Genomic DNA, 23,783 nt, shown 5'->3' on the forward strand with positions numbered 1-23,783 from the left:
GGGTCTCTCAGAGGACAGCCATACTAGGCTCCCATCTATAAGCACATCATAGCATCAGTAATAGTGTCAGGTCTTGGTATTCCCCCATGCCTCACCCATGAGATGAATTTCAAGTTGGACCAGTCATGGACCACCTTCCCTTCAACCTCTTCACCATTTTTGCCCCTGAAGGTCATTTAGACAGTCACAATTCTGGGTCAGAAACATTGACTGTGGGTTGGGAATCCCTTTCCCCCACTTGAGGCCCTATCTACTGGAGATGAACTCTTCAAGTTCCCTCTCCCAACACTTGGGCTTTTCTATTATGATCACACCCCCATTGAGTCTTGAGAATCTCTCACCTCCAAGGTCTCTAGTACTTCCCAGAGGTTCCTTCCACCTACCACCGCCAAGGCTGTATAATTTCAATCATTCTGCTGGTTCTCCTCTCCGCCAATACTTGACCCTGTTCCCTTTTCTCCTCCCCTGACCTCTTCCACCTGGGTCTTTCATCCCCTTTGTCTCCCATGATTATTTTCTAAGTGGGATTGAACCATTCTCACTTGGTGCTTTTTGTTTGTTAAACTTCTTGTAGTCAGGAGAGGGATAATTACTGACTGTAAGAAAACATTAAAGATAATAAAAAAAACTTTTTGAAAGGAAAAAATTCTTGGAATCTGTAGGTTGTATCCTAGGCATTTTGTAATTTTTTGCTAATATCTACTATGTGAGTACACACCATGCATGTCCTTTGAGGTGTTGGCTACCTTACTCAGAATGATATTTTCTTCTTTTCCTTTCTTTCTTTTCTGCCTTTTGACTTCTCGCCTCCCTACCCTGATATTTCCCTACACTGGGGTGAGGGGTTCCATCCTTGGCAGGACCAAGGGCTTCTCCTCCCTTTGGTGCCCAACAAGGCCATCCTCTGCTACATATGCAGCAGAAACCATGGGTCTGTCCATGTGCACTCTTTGGATGGTGGGAGCTCTGATTGGTTGGTATTGTTGTTCTTATGGGGTTGCAAACCCCTTCAGTTCCTTCAATCCTTTCTCTAACTCCTCCAATGGGAACCCTGTTCTCAGTTTAATGGTTGGCTGTCAGAGTCTGCTTCTGTATTTGTCATGTTCTGGCAGAGTCTCTCAGAATACAGCTATAGCAGGTTCTTATCAGCATGCACTTCTTGGTCTCGGTAATATTGTCTGGGTTTGGTGGCTGTATGTGTATGGGCTGGATTCCCAGGTGGGCCAGGCTCTGAATGCCAATTCCTTCAGACTCTGCTCCATATTTTGTCACCATATCTCCTCCTATGAATATTTTTGTTCCCATTTCTAAGAAGGACTGAAGTATTTGCACTTTTTTCTTCTTGAGCTTCATGTGGTCTGTGGATTATATTTTGGGTAATCCAAGCTTTTGGACTAATATCCACTTATCAGTGAGTACATACCATGTGTGTATTTTGGTGATTGGGTTACCTCACTTAGAATGATATTTTCTAGTTCCATCCATTTGCCTATGAATTTATTGAAGTCATTGTTTTTGATAGCAGAGTAATACTCCATTGTGTAGATGTACCACATTCTCTGTATCCATTCCTCTGTTGAAGAACATCTGGGTTCTTTCCAGCTTCTGGCTATTACAAATAAGGTTACTTCGAACATAGTGGAGCATGTGTCCTTGTTATATGTTGGAACATCTTTTGGATATATACTCAGGAATGATATAGCTGGATCCTCCAGTTGTACTATGCCCAATTTTCTGAGGAACTGCCAGACTGATTTTCTAGTTCTATTCATTTGCTTGCAAATTCATGATATCCTCACTTTTAATAATTGAATAGTATTCTATTGTGTAAATGAACCACATTTTCTGTATTCATTCTTGAGAATTTACAACAGATCTCAAATGGACTAGAGCACCTAAAAAATGTTCAAAGTCCTTAGTCATCATTGAAATACAAATCAAAATGACCTTGAGATTCCACCTTGCACCAATAAGAATGGCTATGATCAAAAACTGAAGTGACAGCAAATGCTGACCAGGATATGGAGAAAGAGGAATACTTCTCAATTGCTGTTGGGATTGCAAATTGGTATAACCACTCTGCAAATCAATCTGGGGGTTCCTCAGAAAATTGGAAATAGATCTACTTGAAGATCCAGCTATAACACCCAAGATGGCCCACCATACCACAAGGACAAGTGTCCCACTATGTTCATAGCAGCCTTATTTGTAATAGCCAGAACCAGGAAACAACCCAGATGTCCCTTGTCTGAAGAATGGATACAGAAAATGTTAAAATTCTTATTGATGACTTGGTTTTAAAATTACTGTTCAATATATTTGCTTATTATCAATCTTTTATGTGGATGTGAGGGATTTTACACTAAAAGTGATATTAGGTACAGATCATCCACAAAGATGTCTCATCATCTAAATTTACATAATTTAAAATATTTCAGCCTTGGTAGACAAGACATTTACTCTGGTTAAAGGACAATGGCCTTTCCACCTTTGTTTCCTGAGCACACAGCACCGATGTTGGTTCTTGATCTTTTTATTTTTAATGAACTTTTGAAAGATTCAATCAAGCTCAACTTTTGTTAACACAGTATCAGATTTGAATAAATTTCCTTGTAGTATGTTGGCAACTACGTAAAACTTGCCCTATCATTTTTGTATGGACCTCTGTGAGAGACCTGATCAAAACAAGAATTTTGTCCAGGTATGTACTTAGCAACAAATTCAGCCTATACCTCAAATTAGCATATTCCCTATAAATGGGACAATGCTTCCTAAGTTTTCCTCTGCTTCATCAAACAGTTTTTAATCATTTAATATTCATTGTTTCTGCAAATCTCTAAGCCTTTTTTTCATAAGAAAATTATTCAATCAAGTTTCTGTAAAAATAACATTGTTATTCAGTGGCCTAATCCATTGTGTCTATAATGCACTATAAGGCTTAAATATCTATATTTGTAATGTCATAAGAATAAAAATACATTTATATCAGTTGAGATATATTACTAAACACTCAATTTTAATTCATTATACTTAATAAATATAGAAGAAAGATTATACATTTATTTTTATGTAGGTCGAGGTATATAGATATAATTGAAAAGAAACTAAGAAGTGAAGTTTGGCTCACAAGTTTCCAAAAAAGGGTTTATTGATGTGTTTCCAAAGCATGATCTCATATATGTGGGATAGATTGAATAGCTTGCTTTTAATAAATAAAAAGTGGCAGGCAGTATGAACTATCACTTTTTAACATCATTTTGAAAAAGACTAGGCTATTCTTCCCATAAGTCCTCTGTTGCTTTCTGTCTTGCTGACTAAAGCGAGCTGTTAAGATGTGAGTAGCCCTTAGGAAAATCCCATGTGGCAAGGAAGTAATGTTGATGGCAAAGAGTCAGAGAGGACATGTGCCTTGCCAGAAGGTGTGTAACAGGAGACTCAGCATAGATTATCATGACATAATCCTAGGATTTACTGCATTCTAGGTCAATAGCTTGATTTCAGCCTTTCAAGAGACTGAGGTAGAGAACTTGCCTGATTCATAGATTTCTTAACTCACAAAAAAACAAACAAAAAAAACCCCCCAAAAACAAAAAAAACCCCAAACAAATAAAAACAACAACAACAAAAAAGCCCACGGAGGTAATACAGCCATGCTCTTTTGTAATAGCAGTTATAAATGCTTTTAATATTTAGCAATAGGCAATAACGATTCTGGATATTATGTGACTCTGAGCTCCTGTTTGTAATGTTGTCCATTCATGATTGAATAATAAAATCTCCATCCTCACTGCTTCCTTCTCTATACATAAATCCTAAATGTAACAGAGACCAAGCAAGTGTTCAGAACTTTAGAAAATACTAGTTCCTGTGTGAGATGTTGGTAAGCTTGTAAGTGAACTTAGGGTTTCTTTTTGGTAAAACATAAAATATATGTTCCTTTAAGATACAATAAACAAAATAAATATTATCAAACTGTAGATCAACGTTTGTTAACATAGCATCAGATTTGAGAGTCACTTATTTATACTATCATATTATCATCTGCAGTCTTACTTTCATTTCTTCCTTTCCAATTTGTATCCCTTTGACCTCTTTTTGTTGTCTAATTGCTCTAGCTATGGCTTCAAGTACTATATTGAAGATTTGGAGAGAGTGGGCAACCTTGTCTTGTCCCAGACTTTAGTGGGTTTGCTTCCAGTTTCTCTCCATTTAATTTGATGTTGGCTTTTGGTTTGGTGTATATTGTTTTTATTATGTTTAGTTATGGGCCTTGAATTCCTGATCTCTCCAAGACTTTGAACATAAAGTGGTATTTTTTGTCAAAGACTTTTCCAGCATCTAATGAGATGAGATGATTATGCTTTTATTTCCGTGAGTTTGTGTATATAGTGTATTATGTTGATGGATTTTCATATATTGAACCATCCTAGCAATCCTGGATGAAGTCCACTTGATCATGGTGAATGATGGTTTGGATGGTTCTTGGATTCAGTTTGCAAGAATTTTATTAAGTATTTTTACATTGATATTCATAAGTGAAATTGGGTCCCTTTCTTTTTTGGGTCTTTGTTTGGCTTAGGTATCAGAGTAACTGTGGCTTCATAGAATGAATTAGGTAGTGTTTCTTTTATTTCTATTTTGTAAAATAGTTTGAGGGGTATTACTATTAGCTCTTCTTCGAAGGTCTGATATAATTCTGCACTAAAACCATCTGGTCCTGGGTTTGTTTGTTTGTTGTTTGCTGTTTTCTGTTTTGTTTGAAGTTGAGAGGTTTTCCATACCTATTTCTATTTCCTTCAGGGTTATGGGACTGTTTATATAGTTTAGCTGATCATGATTTAACTTTGGTTCATTACATGTGTCTAGAAAAACATCCATTTCATCTAGATTTTCCAGTTTTGTAGAGTATTGGCTTTTATAGATTTGATTGGTTTTGATGATATTTGGTTTTGATGATATTTTGAATTTCTTCGTGTTCTGTTGTTATGTCTCCCTTTTTATTTTTGATTTCGTTAATTTGGATACTGTGCTCTGTGCTCTTATTTAGTTTGGCTAAGGGTTTATCTATCTTATTGATTTTCTCAAAAAACTAGATTATGTTTTTTCTTTTTCATTCTTGTATCAGTCTCTTTGAATCTTATTGGTTGATTTCAGTCCTGAGTTTGACTACTTCCTGAGTTGACTCCTCTTGTATATCTTTGCTACTTTCTGTTTTAAAGCATTCAGATGTTAGGTTGCTTGTATAGGATCTCTCCAGTTTCTTTCTGAAGGTACTTATTGCTCTGAATTTTCTTCTTTACACTGCTTTGTGACCCATAATTTTGGGAATAGTATGTCTTCATTTTCATTGAATTCTATAATGCTTTTGATTTCTTTCATTTCTTTTCTGAAAATGTTATAATTGAGCAGAGAACTGTTCAATTTTTATGAGTATGGGCTTTCTGCTGGTTCTGTTGTTATTGAAGTCTAATCTTAGGTCACAGTGGTCTTATACCATGCAAGATTTTATTTCAATCTTCTTGTATCTGTTTAGACTTGTTTTATGCCCAATTATATGGTCAGTTCTGGAGAAGGTTCCATAAGGAGAAGAAGGTATTTTCTCTTGTTTGGGGATAAAATGTCCTGTATATATCTGTTAAATATATTTGGCTCTTAACTTCAGTGAGTTTCACAGTGTCTCTCTTTACTATCTGTTTCAGTAACCTATTCATTGGTGGAAATAGAGTGTTGAAGTATCCCACTATTATTCTGTGAGCTTCAATGTGTATTTTGAACTTCAGTAAAGTTTGCCCTTGCATTTTGGGCATAGATTTTTAGAATTGAGATTTCCTCTTGGTGGATTTTTTCCTTTGATAGATATGAAGTATCCTTCCCCAGTAACTTTTGGTTGAAAGTCTATTTTATTGGATATTAAAATGACAATTCCAACTTGTTTCGTAGGACCATTTGCTTAGAAAACTTTATTCCAGCATTTTACTTTGAGGTAGTGTTTGTCTTTGTCACTGAGGTGTGTTTCTTGTATGGCAGCAAAATGCTGGTTCCTATTTACATACCCAGTCTGTTTGCCTGTGTCCTTTTATTGGGGAATTGAGTTCATTGATGTTGAGAAATATTAAAGACAGATGATTGGTAGTTTCTATTATTTTTGTTGCTGGAGGTCCTGTTATGTGTTTATGAATCTCTTCTTTTTGGGTTTATTGTGAACTGTTTAGTTTCTTGTGTTTATGTGGGTGTAGTTATCTTTCTTTTGTTGGGGATTTCATTCCAATATCCTCTGTAGGCTGGATTAGTAAAAAGGTATTGTATAAATTTGGATTTTGTGGTAGAATATCTTGATTTCTTCATCTATATTAATTGAGAGTTTTGTTGATATATTATCCTGGCTTGGCATTTGTGTTTTCTTATAATCTAATGACTTTTTTTCTAGGATCTTCTGACTGTTAGAGTGCTTTTTGAGAAGTCTGATGTAATTCTGATAGGTCTACCTGTATATGTTTCTTGGACTTTCCCCCTTATAGCTTTTAATAACCTTTCTTTGTTCTGTGCATTCAATGTTTCAATTATTATGTAATGAGAGGATTTTTTTTCTAGTCCTGTGTATTTGGTATTCTGTAGGCTTCTTGTACATTTATAGCCATCTCTTTCTGTAGGTTAGGGCGATTTCTATGGTTTATATTTAAGATGTTTTCTGGCCTTTTGAGCTGGGAATCTTCACCATCTTATATTCCAATTAATTTTAGGCTTGATCTTTTCATTGTGTCCTGAATTTCCTGGATATTTAGAGTTAGGAGGTTTTTACACTTTGAATTTTCTTTAACCAATGTGTCAATATTTTTATACTATCTTCTATGTCTGAGATTCTCTGTTCTATCTCTTGTATTCTGTTGGTGATGCTTGCATCTGTACCTCCTGATGTTGTCCATCTCCAGGGTTGCCTCCCTTTGTGCTTTTTGTTTGTTTGTTTGTTTGTTTGTTACTATATCCACTTTTAGTTTTTGGACCATTTTGTTTAATTCATTTACCTGCTTTATTGTATTTTACTATATATCTTTGTGGGATTTATGTGCTTGCTCTTTAAGGGCTTCTACCTGTTTGCCTGTGCTTTCCTATATTTCTTCAGGGGAGTTATTTATATCCTCCTTAAAGGCCTCTATCATCCTTATAAGATGGGATCTTGGGTCATTATCTTGATTTTCATTCATGTTAGGGTAGCCAGGGCTTGATATGGTAGAAGTGGGTTCTGATGGTGCCAAATGGCATTGGGTTCTGTCACTTATGATCTTGTGCTTGACTTTGGCCATCTGGTTCCCTCTGGTGTTAACTGGCCTACATGTCTCTGACTGGAACCATTCTCCTTGGAGGCAGGCAGTGTTGTCACTGGTTAGGGTGGGCCTCCCGAGTCTCTGGTTAGAGCAGGCCTCCTGTGCCCTTGGTTACTGCCAACTTCTTGGGAGGTTAGCAGGCTGTAGCATTTTAGCAGGTATCCGGCCAATAGTCTGGCCTAGTTAGGGAAGTGGGCAGGGAAGAAGGTGGAGTTCTGTTTTTGGTCATTGTAGACCTCCTAGGAAGCACAGACTTGCAGTGTTTGGGAGAGTATTGGTCAGGCCACTGATTTCTCTTTTTTTACTCTTAATAAAAAGATTGTTTTGTCAATCTGTCTCAATATGTTTATCTCTTGGAACTACTGTTTCCAAACACTCTTGGTTAACCCTCCCTTGCATTTTATCTAATTTATGTCTTCTTCCTTTTATTTTTCAAGTTTATTAGTAGTTTCCTTCATGACATGACATAACTTTGTTTTCAGCCACTGTAATATAAAGTTTCCTTTTTTCATTTTAATACTATGTCTTTCTCATTTGTATTTTAGAGGGTTTCATGGTCTTCCAATAGTATAACTCAATGTGACTTTGAACTTGTGATAATCCATTTGCCTCAGTTCCTAAAATCCTAGGATTATGGGTGTAAACCTCCCTGTCTATTTCTTTTTATCTTTAATAATTTAAAGGAAGTTTTCATTTATTTTTCAAGTATGTAGGTACTTGACAAATTAGAAGTAGAAAGACTGCACTTACTTCTATCAGGAATGAATGAAAGAGATAGGATTCAGCTTGAAGATCGACACAGATGACCAGCTGTCCTAGAACTTTAGAGAAAACATGGCACCAAAAAATACACTGAGCAAGCTTCATTTAATGGGTGCTTACTTCTGGAATTCAGAAAAACAAATTTACAAAATCGCACCAAACGAAACAAAACAAAAAGCCAAAAGCAGCCAAAACCAAACCAAAACAACAAAGCCAACCAACAAACAAAACACCCCAAGTCAGCTGCTCAAATGGAGGCTCAGGTGAGATATGCATGCCTGGAGCACAGCAGGGCTACCCAAGGAGTCTGAGCAGAGCAGCTCAGAAATTCTAATGGCTAGAATTTATCCAGCTCATGAGAATTCAGCCTACAGCTAACTAGTTAAAGCTGAAACCCTGGGAGAGATAATTCCTCTAAGAATCCAAGTAAATAATAAATAGAGAGCTCCCTGAAGGTGGAAGGAAGCAAGGGATAAAGATTAGACAAAGACCTCAAAGTCTGGGGTATGGGAATCCATCTGTAAACAGGAGAGAATAAAATCAGTGGTCTCAGCATAAATAGGATAGATGTTTACCAGCATCCCTGTGTCTGTGTGCAATGTAGGAACCTATGTATAAGATAAGGTCGTTACTTATCGTTCTGTAAGGTCAAAATTGCACGTAATTCTGGCAACCTGTCTCACTACAGGAAACCTTTTTACCATCTCCAAGGGCTTCCTTACATGCGCCTGATACTGGGGAACGCATATGTTTACAAAGATGCTTCATAAATAGAACACTCGATCTTGGGGCCCCTATTTGTATTTTGATGATCATTATCTGTTAGCCAACATTCTACCTTATGAGGCAACACAATTTTTTGTGACAGGTCTCCCAATATATGAGTTCACTTTTTACAGAGAATCCTTTTATCAGTGAAAATTCCTCAGTGTTCATTAACTATTTATGTGACAAGGTTTGGGGGAATTGTCTTCATTTTAATTGCTTTCCACCTAGAAGCCTTCAGCTGTCAGTGTCTTCAAAATATTTCAGGTGTGCTCTCTAAATGACAATCTGCCTTGCATGCAAAGGGTGGCTAATCATCTAACTGAATGAACTAAAAATAATGAATAAAGTTATTAAAATAAAAACACTGTGGTGGATCTAGACTGGCCAATGTAGACACAATATGTTTCCATCCTGCAACTCAGAAACCTCACGTCTTTCTGTTGACACCAAAACCCACTTTAGGTGTGGCTCTCGATTATTTTATGTTCTTTATCGAGTAGTTTTTGTACCAGTGATGAGTGTCCTTGTGTGCTAAAACTTGTCCATATGAATCATTGCAGCCTTAGGACTCTGGTTTCCAATTATATAATAATCATAATAATGTTAATATCTGCACTTAAATGGTAAAATATAAAAATCTGAACTTAAAATTTGATAATGACTCTATTTCAATTCCATTTTGTCAGCTTTTACTAGTACACTAGGGAAATAATTTTGAATATTGATTTTTATATGTCTTTTATGTTTTGAAACATATAGTCTTTATGACTTATATGGAATCTATACAAGGTTGTTCACAGTAGTATGCTAGGTCATTGAAAATATTCACAGTAGATATTGTGGATTAATTAGCCATAACTTCAGATTATATAGAGAATAATGAGGCTTATAAAATTGTACTATTCTCTGATGCATGCCTTATACAGATATATTTATCTGTAAGGTTATAGTTAGATGTTGTGTCAAAATTCAGCTGAAATCTACATTATATTTGGCATTCATCAGGTAAGTCACTCAAATAATAGGGAAAGAATACAATACTAAGAAAATCTTTTTAAAAAATCACCTATATTTTTGTTTTTCACTCTGTTGTGTTAGATTGTTTTCTGACTCTAATTCTCAAAAATCATATCAAGGGAAAAGAAAGAAAGACAGCATAGAATTTTCTAGTTATTCAGAGAAAGAATGGCTAAATAAGTGAGATTTGGGAACAGTAAGGAGTCCATGGCTTGAGAATCAGAAAAGCTTCCTCTATTGCTCCTGGTCATGTGATTTCTGTATAGGAAACGATTTTTTTTTGTTTGTTTTGACCTATTCTTTTCTGTTTTATCTTATTCTATTTAATTATTTATATAATTCTGCTTTAAAACAATTTTAGATTCTAATTTGTTTTCTGAAGAGTGATAGAAAAAATGTGGTGTAGAATTGGGTAAGATCTGGGAAAAGTTGGGGAGGGAAAACTGTAATCAGAGTATCTCCATTTCGGATTAAAAAGGAGTTTAGGTATTGACAACAAGTGTAATTTCTCTAAAACCTTCTTTTTAATCAATCATATGTCAGTGGTTATCCTAGAATGTATATGTACCTTTTAACTAACTTTAAAATCTTAGAAATATGTAAAGTTTATGTGTACCCTAAATTTCATTAGTTGTAACGAAACAATTTAAATAAAAAAGAATAAGGAAATATTATAGTTTAATACATGATGTTAATATATTTTAGAATGTTTGTGATATTCTACTTACTTTGTCCTATTGAGTTGCATAAAGACATCCCCAGAGAGTATGTGATGTACTCTGAATACTTCTCCCATTCTCTGAACCTTTTCTGTTCATAACTGTTTTTTTGTGTTCCCTCTGTTGCCATAGACAATTTTGTACACATTTTTATTTCCCCTGTACATATATGGACTCGAGGCCGTCCTGAAACTCAGAATCCTCCTGCCTCTACAACTGAAATACAGAGACGATTCGTGCACCCATCCCCACACCAAGCACATGTTTGATATCTTAGGAGAAGAGGAATGTGAACTCGTTTTGGGATCTTGTTTTTAATACAATATACATGCATTTCCCTACTGGTTAACACACCTCAGGGAAGAGGAGAGTGTGAAGCAGTTCTGAGCACAACTCTAAATGGAATTGTACAGCGTCTGTTTATTCTTTTCCTGCTGTGATGCGATAATTAGCGAGACACTTGGTATTTAGGTGAATTTTCATTAGGAAAGCAGTAGAAGTAAATGGAAATGGCAGAAGAGCCACTAACTTCTCCTCCTCTTTAATGTGTTGATTTCTTCACACCATTCTTCAAGCCGGAGCCCAGCGTGTGTTCTCACATATTTTAACCTTTATTCCTTATAATTAATTCTAAACATATATTGAAGTTGAAGCTACTTATCTCTTGTAAGTGTATTTTTAACAATTAGAAATGAGCACGATCGGGCTTTAGTACAACTCCAAAGGCTTCCTACCGTCATTTATTCACACCCTGCCAACTGCAGAGAGACCAGTCCCAGTTGAGCAAAGGACAAACTCTAGCCTCATTTCTAGGTCACAGTTTGACTGTGGTGCAAACACGCTCTTTGATGGGAAGTTTATTTTTGTCAATAAGATATCATTTAGCAATAAACCAATATGCAAACTTAATTCAGTATACAAAGTGGAGAGTGGAAAAAGTAGTTGAACATTTCTTTTCAATTCTAATGCAGAATGCATGTATAGTTGGGTTAGAAGAGAACTCGTGAGTAGGGAAATAACGAATGAGGGGCTAACCTCATGCATTGTTAAGGCATGTTCATGGAGTAAGGGGAGGAATTAGCAAAGGGCAGCATGATCACTGAAGCAGTACCTAATAAATGAATATAAATGGCTCAATGAATCACTGTGTTCTGTAAAGGAGTATTAGTGATGAAGGAAGACACCAAATGATTTCACAGTAGGAAGAGCTTAAAATGCATGCTCCTTTGAGAGGTCAACTATAGTAAAAGAGTTAGAGGATAATACAGAACAATGAGCAAGACAAGGGGCAGCATTTATAAGATAAAAAGAGTCCAAAGATTCGCCCTAGACCAAAAGGTTATGGTATTTGCTCTAGTACATACATAACCACACTTGTATCTTTTTTGAATGGTACTGAGTTTTGCAACTGTTACTTCAGATTAGTTTTTATGTTGGAATATAATGATTTCTAGGTCACCGGAGGCTAGAGCATAACACACATTTATTCTGTTTGTCACTAGTTTCTTTAAGTTATCCCTCTTTCATATAGGACTGAACTAGATATATAGACATTGGATTAAAATCAAGTCACGAACATGACAAATAACACATTTTGATATCTTCTACTTAATAAAAACTGAAACACGCAGTAACATTATAAGTCATACATATATTAGAAATCACCCTTCTATATTTTCTGACATTTTAAATAACAAAGACACTAAAATTATAAGCTAGTTATGATTCCAGATTTTAAAAATTAAAATATTAATATCACATAGAGTTATCTTTTCTATTTTTATAAATCCCCATATAATACAGTTCTTCGATAATAAATTTAACACAGAGTATAGTAATGTAAGTTTTAAAATGCAACTGATGCATTTATCTTTTTAACTGATTCTACCCAGAAACCAGTAAATTCTCTGCAAAAATAAACCACATAAAATCTTATTGTGCATTATTAATATAGTAATAGGAAACAAAAACTTGAGGAACTGATGACTACTCTTCTTTTTAAAACTAAGTTGTGATAGGTGTTGTTTATACAATGAACATAAGGCTGTGATCAAGGTGACTTTTGTTCAATCATCATATACATGTTGGCATGTATTCAGGTAGATTTTTATACAAAATCATAACACATCTTCTGAAATTGCCTCTGTAGGCAAAATCTACAGTTTACTGAAAAAAAAATGTATTTGTAATAACATGTGGCTGTGGCTCCCCAAAGAGAAAGAGAATTCAAACAATTTTTTAATAATTTACAAAAATTTAAAAATGATTTTTATTGTATAAAAAGTCATTGTATGAGAAATAAATGAGTTCTAGAAAGATGGTTCAATGTTTGAACTATATAATGCATAAACATAAAATACTGAGCTTAAGTATTTCTCAGCCATTTGATTTTCTTCTTTCAGAGAATACTCTCTTCTGATGTGTACCCCATTTTAAAAATTGGGTGATCTTTTTCTTGATAGCTAGTTTTATTAATTCTTTATGTATTTTTGGATGTTAGCTCTCTATTTGATGAGTAGGTAGTAAAAGTCTTTCATTCTTTATTCTGTTGTTTTGTCCACATGACAGTAACCTGTCCCATAAAGAACCTTTCAAGTTTCATGAGGTCCAATTTATTAATTGCTGATCTTAGTGCCTGTGCTAATGGTGTTCTGTTCAGAAAGTCTTGTTCTGTACCAATGTGTTTAAGGTTATTCTGGACTTTCTCTTCTGTCAGCTTCTGTGTATCTGGCTTTATGCTATGGTCTGTAATCCACTCACAGTTGAGTGTTGGGTATGATAAATAAGTATGGCCCTATTTGGATTCTACACGAACCCATCCACAGTTTAATCAGCTGGATAGTTAAAGATGATGTATTTTTCAGTGTGTATCTTAGGCTTCTTTATTAATCAGTTGTCCTTAGGTATGTAGATTTATGTCTTGGTCTTCAATTTGATTATATTATCAATACCATTCTGCTTTGTTTACAATACTTCTGTAATACAGCTTGAAATTGGGAATGCTTCTGTCATTTCTTGTTTTACTTATGAGAATATCACGTTTCTGTCTAGTATATTTAGATGATTTGTCATAGTATGAAAAATTGGTGGGAGCAAAGCAAATATTGATGGAGAATAAACAGATCATTATATTATCAATAAAATCATCAAATAAAATGAACAAAGATAATGCTGTAGAATTAGAAAGTTGTCTGTCTCACTTTTCTACAGCTGTGAAAGACACCATGACCAAAGCAACTTAAAGAAGGAATTTATTAAGGGCTTACAGTTTCAGAGTCCATGTTCGCCCTGGCACTGAACATTGCAGAGCTTACACTTTAATGCATAAACATGAGGCAGACAGAACAAACTTTTGAATCTTGGGAATGACTTTTGAAATCTCAAAACCTGTTCCCAGTGACACACTTCCTTAATGAAGCCATATGTCCCAATTCTTTCCAGACAGTTCCACCAACTGGCAATCAAAATTCAAACATAAGAGATTATGGTAGCCATTGTCGTTCAAACTACCACAGTTCATACACATAAAAGCTTTTAGGAGGTATATATATATATATATATATATATATATATATATATATACCTATGCTGGTTAGAATGAGTAAGGTTAATCCTCACCAAAGTAAAGCTGCATTAAGCTTGAGAGATTCAGGTTTTTCACACAAATGTAGTACACAAACTTGAGCATTTCAGAAATATTAGCATTTATTATTAGTGGCAGGATGGTATTTACCAGAAACAAATATTACAAGTAGGAGAAGACAATTGCAGAGTGGCTGGCTGGGAACTTGCAGAGTAGTCTTCTGAAGTTGCTTCCTGTTGCCCCAGGACTGCAAAGTTCACAGTGCATTTGAAGCGAAGTTAAATACTGTCGCTGTGCATTAGGAGAAGTGCGAAGTAGGGTGTGCATTTGCAAGGGAGATGCCGTCCTTGCACTTTGCTATCTTATTAAAGGAATATCATTAAAGGGGCCAGCTCACAATTAAAACTGTATTTTCATTAGTCTGAGCTGTGGACTGTGACTCTGTGTATTCTGCCATGTGCTCCAGGGGGGCACTACCTCCTAAAGGTCATGCCAATAGCAGCAGGAACAAAACAAATGAAAGGACTGAATATGTGTTAAAACGGCCAGAGTGCAAAAGTCTTATTTCCACACAAAACCAAAGCTAATGACCTACTGATCATCACAAACAGAGTTAGGAGCTGTTTTCCTCATTCTGATGTTTTCGTCACTTACACTGATGTACTTCCATGTGATATGAACATTAAAGATATATAAAATTTGTATCCATTTGAAAGTTATATGAAGACATGATTTGATGACAGTGCTGGCACTGAGTCAATAAGAAATATTTCCCTATGTTACACACTGACTCTGTGTACTATGAATTCACATACATATATAAGACAGGATTTCTGCTTGATTTGCCTCCAATCTGATAAAGAGACAGGCATCCAGAACATGTCATTTATAAATGATACAAAGCTGGGTTAATAAGTATTCTAAAGGAGATACTGTTATTGTAATAATTCAAGGATAAGTAAATCATGTCTGTTTGCAGATGTGGGAAGGGCTTGGGGACAGACCTACTCCATTGGCGTATACTTGTTTTTAGGAAAACCCTTACTCATGGTCATATAAGTGATGCCTTTAAGCTTATTAGCTCGCCAAGCTTCACGTGGATGGATATCATTTCTTTGGATTGTCATTGGTACCATCAGGGTTGAACAGACATCTGTTCAGATCTTCTCAGGGAAAGATCAAGCAGCAATCCTCCTTCTTGTCATCTGGGTGAAGCCTGCCTCAACTGGGTTGGCAACTGGACCCAAAGGCTGTTTGATCAGACCCCTGGACTTCCCACTGGCTTTGACTTGGCTTTTCCTCCTGTGATCAGAGCTCTGCAGGAGCAAATCTTTTTGTTGTTGCTTGGGCGTGTCTACAGCTGATCTTCTCTCCCACCTCACCTTTCCAGAACCAGCCTTCTCAGTTACAGTGCTCCATGACTGTCACTTGGGAAGGAGGGATGGAGCCTAAAATCCTCAAGTTTGTCTACTCTTTTCCTGTAAACCATCCAACCTCCCTGTGGAGAGTGACTGTGGGGAAGGCAAGAGAGTCAGCGAGGTGCCCACTCTGCTTTCCAGGGTTTTCAACTAACTTATGAGTTCAAAACACTGTGGTCTATCACTTGGAGGATTTGGTTCTCGCTCCCTGAATTCTCCAGCCATGTTTCTGTAGAGGTCATAAAGCACACTTTCTTTGCAGAATGTCAGCGGGTGTTCAATTCATGGCTTAATCCCTCTCTTTAAACAGTAGTTTCCACATGGCATATCTTTAAGTCTCAGCTTAAATATTGTATACGCAGATTGTATTGTACACAAAATACATAAAAAGCTGTGTATTTTTGTGTGTGTTAGAATTGACTATTGTTGCACACAACGATGGGTAGATTAGACTAAAGACACAGAGACATACACACAGGCACATGCACACACACACACACACACACACACACACACACACATTAACATGAGATTCTAGACTTATATTCTTCCAAACAACTAAACAGAAAGCATCATAAACATCAGCAATCATGTTTTCTATTTGTCATTTGTTTTCTGCCTAATCATATTATGTATTTGACCCAGCTAATGGAAAATTAAATGAATAAAAAATTTCTACAGTTAGGTATTTTTTTTTAACTTAGCTTACTCTTAGAGTACTGGTTATATAGAGGACAAAGGCATCTAAATTATAACCAAGTTCTCACCCACAATTCCTGTAATGTATTAAGCAGAGGCAGTGCGAATTGAGTACTGCGTGGATCCAAAGGAATACTTCCTTTTCTTTCATGAGTTGGGAAAGGAGCCTAATAATCAAATTAGCTATGGACAGTGCCTGTAGATCATTCAGTTCGTAGCATTCTCTATTGCCCCTCGGACTAAGTCCTGAAACAGCAAACACATCATTTCAGCAGGTGGGGAATAGATTATCTCATATCAGCATCTATGCTCAGGAGCTAATAGGACACCCTCCCCACCAGAGAACACAGCCTGCTTCAACTTTTGTTTTCACACATTAGAAACATCTCCTCAATAAGCACAAGTAACACCTCCCATCTGAAGAACATCTTCAATGGTTCATTATCTTTGATGCTACCATTTTAATTAAATTTTTTAATGTAAACTATGTACAAGTTTACTAGTTCATTTGTTTTTGTAAAACATGAAGTAGGAAAAAATTCAAGTCCTTTTTCTTAGCATAGGCTTTGCATCTGTTGACTATCGAGTTGCCTTTTAAGCTATATACTTTATGTTTAAGAGAAGAGTGCTATGAGTGCACTAATAAAAGTAATATCTTGGAGCATATCTGGTATGTTTTATTCATAGCAATCACCTGATTGTGTTGAATAAAACTGTTTAGTAATCTATATAAAATTAAAATTCTTTCAAAAATATTTAAAAATCAGGTGGGGGAACATTGTGTGCCATTTTATTCAATAATTCAATATTTCTGTTTATTCTCTTCCTCTTAAAAATAGAGGGAGGACTCAGGAAAGGTTAATCCTCGACACTCTGTCACCACAAGACTGCATTGTGAACATTCCGTGACCCCTAGAGTTATAGTCCGGTTTCACGGGCTCTTTCTGTGGATTTAAAGGATTTGTTTGCTTGTCTGTGCTGTTTTCTGCAGAGTCCCATTATGTAAAAGTGAAACATGGCATCGCTAGCTTGGAATTGTTACGTAGATTAGGATGGCCTGGAATTCACAGAGATCCCTCTCCCTCTGCCTCCCAAGTGCTGGGACTAAAGGCAACATCTCCGAGTCCTTCCCCTTGTCTTCCTGGTCTGATTCTTGTCCTCATTGTACAGTGAGTATCGGCAGAGCCCACTTCTGTTGAGGGAGTTTTAAAAGACGCATCCCCTCTCTCGCACAGCCTTGAGCACTACTGGCTCTTCAACCATTCTACCAGTTTTCTAACGTCTTTTCAAACCTTGTCAAATAAGCTTCATCTGCAGTTGTTACACATTATAGAAGATCAAAAACAGGTGGACCGACTTCATTTTGCAAGCAAACTAAGTCCAGGAATTGTCGGGACAGTGCTATTAGAACAAGGTCAGGAGGATATTCAGAAACCTCTTCCTTTTGCATTTATATGCCTGGGCCCCAAGCAATGCAAGCTGACCTTTCTACAGCATGGAAAGTATCTATTCATTATCCATCTCTTCTAGGATGTCTAACCAGAATTGATGGGTCACATATAGCTCAGGATAGCTCTGAATGTGGTCAAAGACCTAAAGTTATTTAAAACATAATGAGATTAATTTTGTTCTTGAAATGTCTTAATTGTGCGGATCTGAGGTGTGAACTTAGTAATGAACAGTGTTGCGTTGCAGTGTCCAGTGGTGGACAGATTTGATAGACTCCTCCGTGGATTCATTCCTCACTTCGGCAAAGACAAATTCGAGAAAATGACTCCCTAATTATGGTCTGTGGCAAACAAGACTATACGGCATTTTCTTGGTGATTGATAGGGAAGGGCCCAGCCCTTGTGGTGGTGTCATCCCTGGGATGTTGGTCCTAGGTTCTTTAAGAAAGCGCACGAGATAGGGGTTGGGGATTTGGCTCAGTGGTAGAGCGCTTGCCTAGGAAGCGCAAGGTCCTGGGTTCAATCCCCAGCCCCGAAAAAAAAAAAAAAAGAAAAGAAGAAAGCGCACCGAGCAAGCCATGAAAAGCAAGCCAGTACACATCACTGCTCCACAGTCTTGGTATTAGTTCTTGCCTCCAGGTTCCCACCTAGCTTGAGTTCCAGCCTCAGCTTCGCTCACTGCACTGTGATTTAGCATGCGGTAACTAACTAAATCCTATCCTCCTGAATTTGTTTCTGGTCAAGGTCTTCACCACAGCCATATCAACCTTAACTACTACAATCGGTGAGGACCTAGCCATATCTCTCTATATGGAACCTGGGAATGTTTGTTTTTATTTAAAGCAAATTGTTTCCTCAAATTAATTCAGAAGTTTTTATTACTATAAGGAAAGAACAAATATTTAGGCAGCTCCCCAATGACAAGCTCAATTGATCAGCTCAGATTTATGTTCTAAAGATGTCAGATAACTTTAATTTATCAAACTCTAAAGAATGGATTTCCTAGATTTTCTTCATTAATCTTCTGACCCATCTTTCATAAATCTTTAATTTAATATTAGGTTATGAATATGTATTATAAATTCTTGAGGTAAATTTGGATCTGTAATAACAAGAGAGTTTCTATTCATTGTATCAGTACTTACAGAGTTACTACTTATTAGTAAATCATTGTTATAAAAATTTTTTATTTAAAATGTCATTTTAGATACACTTTTTGTTTCAATTAGCTCCCTGTCATGTAGGTTTTTGCCTTTTCTTAAGATAAATTAATTAGAAAATTTTTATAAAATTTTGATGACTTTTTTCTTTTTTTGACATTTAACAATAGTGTTAAAGACGTACTTTCTCTTTCTCTTTTGAATAACTCACACTGAAGCTTGAAGTGCATTTTTTCATTTTCCAGGGATGCTTCACTGGTAAGGATATAGAACCTTCTGATGTACAGCAAACCTCTTCCTAGGTTGCCACATTTGCCTTACATGTCCATAGTTCCAGATCCTTAGAAATCATTACAGTTTATACAGATACCGTGATTTATATGTCACATATGCCAGATGTCACATACAGGCCAATTTAATACTTTCACCAAATAGGAAAGGGGATAGCTATAAAATTCACATATTTCTAGAGGTAACTATGGAACAATTTAGCCTGAGTCTATTTCTTATAGTGATTGTGCATCTTTTCCCATGACAGTTACATCTATCTATCTATCTACCTACCTATCTATCTATCTATCTATCTATCTATCTATCTATCTCCTTTCTTTATCATAGATAATAGCAACATTATGTATTTATAATATTAGCCACATTTCGAAGATAATATTGCTGACTTTACTTACTCTGTGCTCCTTTACCTTGTCAGATCATTAACATATTTTCTTTAAATACACACTAAAAAGTACATATAATTGGTGAGTGTTGACAGTGCCACCATCAAATCTGTGCTAGAAGGCATGAGTTAGATGTCACTAACATGCACTGATTGAACGTATTCGTGGGTTCCCAGAGGGTACAAATATGCTTTCCTTAATGTATCACTGTGTGGCCACTGTAAATCTTGGCCTAAGCAAATTGCTCAGAAGCGACTGCTGAGAAAAATGTGTTAGTGACATACATGTTTTCATCCCAACATTTCCTACAAATATTATTGATTCTAGTATGTGAATCTCAGATTCAGTCAGGTTTTATACCATGACTTTATGATGCATTATTCTCTCTCATTATTATTATTATTGTTGTTTCTGTTATTATTAACTTTTCTGCTTTTATGAATGTTGCATTTAAATGCATGTTGTGCATAAGGTGTATATAACTGCAGGAGTCAAAATAGATACAGAGGACTGTAAGTCGCCCTGTGGGATCTAGAAACGGAATCCTGGCATTCTGCGAGAGCCAACATGTGTTCTTTTTACTATTATACTGTCATTGAGAATTGAATGTTTTACTCTCATGATATATTTTGATTATGGTTTCCCTTCTCTCTCCTCCTCCTCCTCCTAGCTCCTTCCCACCTACTCTCCCATCCAGATTTACTTTATTTCTCTCTCTCATTAGAAAACAAAGAGGCTTTTCAAATATAATCTGAAAAAAAAGTAAAAATTAACAATTGGGGATTGGACAAAACAAACAAATGGAAAAGAACCACAGAGAAAGCACAAAACTCGAAGACCTACTTGCAGGTACATTCCGGAGTCTCTTAAAAACACTAAACTAGAGGTTGTAATTATTCACAAAGGACTTGATGCAAACCTGTGCAGGTCCTCTACATGTAGCCTCAGTCTCTGTGAGTTTGTATAAGCTTTGAACATATTGATTTAGAGGTCCTCTGTCTCTCTGTCTCTGTCTCTGTCTCTCTTTCTGTCTCTCTGTCTCTCTGTGTCTCTGTCTCTCTGTCTCTGTCTCTCTCTCTCTCTCTGTCTCTCTGTCTCTCTGTGTCTCTGTGTCTCTGTGTCTCTGTGTCTCTCTCTGTGTCTCTGTCTCTGTGTCTCTTTCTGTCTGTGTCTCTGTGTCTGTGTCTCTGTGTCTCTGTCTCTGTGTCTCTGTCTCTGTCTCTCTGTCTCTCTGTCTCTGTCTCTCTGTCTCTCTGTCTCCCTGTCTCTGTCTCTCTGTCTCTCTGTCTCTGTCTCTCTGTATTCCACCTTACAGTTATTAGGCTTCCTTTTCCTACAAAAAGTAGAGGAGACTAAACCATTTCTCTAGTTCCATCATTCTCTTTGTCTAATGTATAAGTCCTTTTGTGAAGTTTCGTGTGGTGTTCATTCTTTTCCCTTCCGTTAATTTATTTACTTTTAGTTTGGGCTAGTGTGCTGAGTAGGTCAATTATAATACTTTTCTAAGTTAGTTATCATTTACTGTTGAAATAAAAATATTAAAAACAAAAAAGTAAGGTTGTCTTTTATCCTGCTTAGGTCCAGCACCTCAGTGCCCCAAGATATCTGCTGGATATCTTAATTCTCATCTGCTCTCACCTGCTCTGCTCCATCCCATATCGCGCTGCCAAAAGCCTCTGTCTGAGCCTGGCAGCAATCAATCTACCTATGTATTCCCTAGGCAGGTTTCCAGGTCAGAAACACACATCCCAACTCTGTGGCAGCCCGGATCAGCCGCCACACTCTCTTACACTTAAATCGCTACATGAAAAAACACACAACTAAATAACCTTTGGCCCAATTGATAAGATATAATTGCCCACCTAAACATACAAAGCCCAGTAACATCCATCGCTTAAGAACATTAATAACAACCTGTAAATACACAGAGCAGAATCTTAACGTCACCCGCCATATTGTCCTGCCACGGCTTCTCTCCCTCTCCCTCCTGACTCTTCCTCCTTTCTGTTCCCGTCTCCTCCTCCTCCTTCACACTTTTTTCCCTCCCACCCTTCCTTCTCCTCCAATGACAGGCCTCCTTCTACCTTGTTCCTGCCTCACCTGTGACTTCATCCCACAATTTACATAAAAGAAAACAGTCTATTTTGATTCTTTTTGGTTTATATCTACCACATTATGAAGTTCAAAACAAAACAAACAGAAACAAATAAACCAAAAATAAAAAATAAAAAAAAAAAACATCAAACTTTCTTCTCAGTGCATTTCAATGACATTGTCTAGAAATCACAAGAAGGTAGTGATATCATGGAGATTCTAAGATTCAGATATTTTTTTCTTTTTAAAATTTTCTCAGATGTATTCATTTTATTTTATGTATGTGGGACATCATGTGCTTGCCTGCTGGGCACAGAGGTCAGAAGAGAGCCTTAGATTCCTGGAGTTGTAGCTATGGAATGTTCTATGTGGGTGCTAGAAGTCCAGCCTGGAAACTTGGCAAAAACAACTGCTCTTACCTGCAGAGTCATCTCACCAGCCCTTTGGCTATTTCTTTTATTACTGAATTTAGTAGAATTTTGGTTACAGTACAGATCATTCTGAATAGGTGTATCATTTCCATTTTTTAATCTGCACTCTGAAGATTACATTTCAGGTAAATTTGTAATACATCATTAAGTTTCTTGATTGACAAGCATCTAAAAATTAGTAATGGATACTGAATTTGATCAAATGATTTTTTTCATCATCTATTAAAATTCCAATTTTTAATGTGTCACAATAGTAATAGCACATGGCACTGCTCAATTAAACTATAGTTCTGCAGAGCTGTGGTTATTGAGTATCTGGCTGGGTACCAGAATTGAGAACTTTAAATATAATTAAAAAGACCAACTTTAGTGCATGCTTATTTTACAAATATTAGTGGAGATTCTTTTCTGCCCAGGATTTACACATAAAGGGATTAAATGAGATGATACTGAGGAAAATATTTACAGAACTGCCCCTGAGCCAGTCCAAATAAGTTTATCACTGTTTTGAACATTGCCTAGGGCTGAAATCTGTTGACCTAACTATTCTTCGACCTAATTTAGTCTGTTTAACAATATAATAAAGAGAACCCTCTGAATTTTAGCTATGAGAATTACTTTTTTGAGCATAAAGCTGGATAGTAAGCAGTGACGGCGCATGCACAAACCCACTGAAAATACAATAGCATCGCCAGCTTGTGTTTTCTTTAAACATCTAATTTTTGTTTTCATTCAGACACTTGACCTTGGGAGAGGTGCACATGTACAGTAAACATTGTGTGCCTGGGCTTTCCTAGGTATATTGCACACTTCAACTCTAGTGACTTGCCAGGAGAGTGTTCCTATTTTCAAGTTCATTTTTACAATTCAAATTGAAGTACTCATAGCGAGAGCAATGTCCCTATGTTGGCACAGCTGAAGTGGGCGAACCAATCAAACCTGAACCTTCAGCTCCAGATCCTCTAGTTGAGATTGTCTCTAGAGTTTTGGAAGGAAAATACTAACTTATAGATTGCTTATGAGAATTTGAAGTTTACTGGAATTAAAATGCTTATGCAGTATTTTTGGGGCATCTAAAATGTATAGGCCCAAGCTTAAATAGTCCACGAACTATTTATGAGGAACCTGGAAGGTTAACATTGTTTCATGTAGTCATCAAAATAATCATTCTCCACTGTGGTTCATTTCTTATGCCTTTTTCCTTTGTGGATGACAATGGAAGGCAGGATGCTTAGGCAGCCTCTCAGAATCCCAGTAACTAATTGAAGATAGAATATTTCAACACGTATGGAGACACAGCTGGAAATATTTCATTTTTAGTAGACAAATAATATAAAACAAATTGGGAGTTTCAGGTCTTCAACAGATAAGAGGAATGGGGAGACTCAAGTAGACACAACAAATATAATACACTAACAAATGCAAGCTGATGTTGGGGAATATCTGCAGAGGGAGTAGAATGCTATATGGTGATCATTTGCTAGGTAAAGTTATTGAGAAATATTTGGGAAGTTGACTGGCTTTATTTAAAATGAGATCTAAGTGAATAAATTCTCTCAAAATAAGGTCTGCTTAATGATGTGTTTATGATCCCATGACACAACACAGAAAGATTAATTTAAAAATATTTGGTGAACAGCAGACACTGTTCTTTGTTCCAGATTCTAATATAGATAGACCTGCAT

This window comes from Rattus rattus, chromosome 13, assembly GCF_011064425.1.
Source record: "Rattus rattus isolate New Zealand chromosome 13, Rrattus_CSIRO_v1, whole genome shotgun sequence".
Taxonomy (NCBI): Eukaryota; Metazoa; Chordata; class Mammalia; order Rodentia; family Muridae; genus Rattus; species Rattus rattus.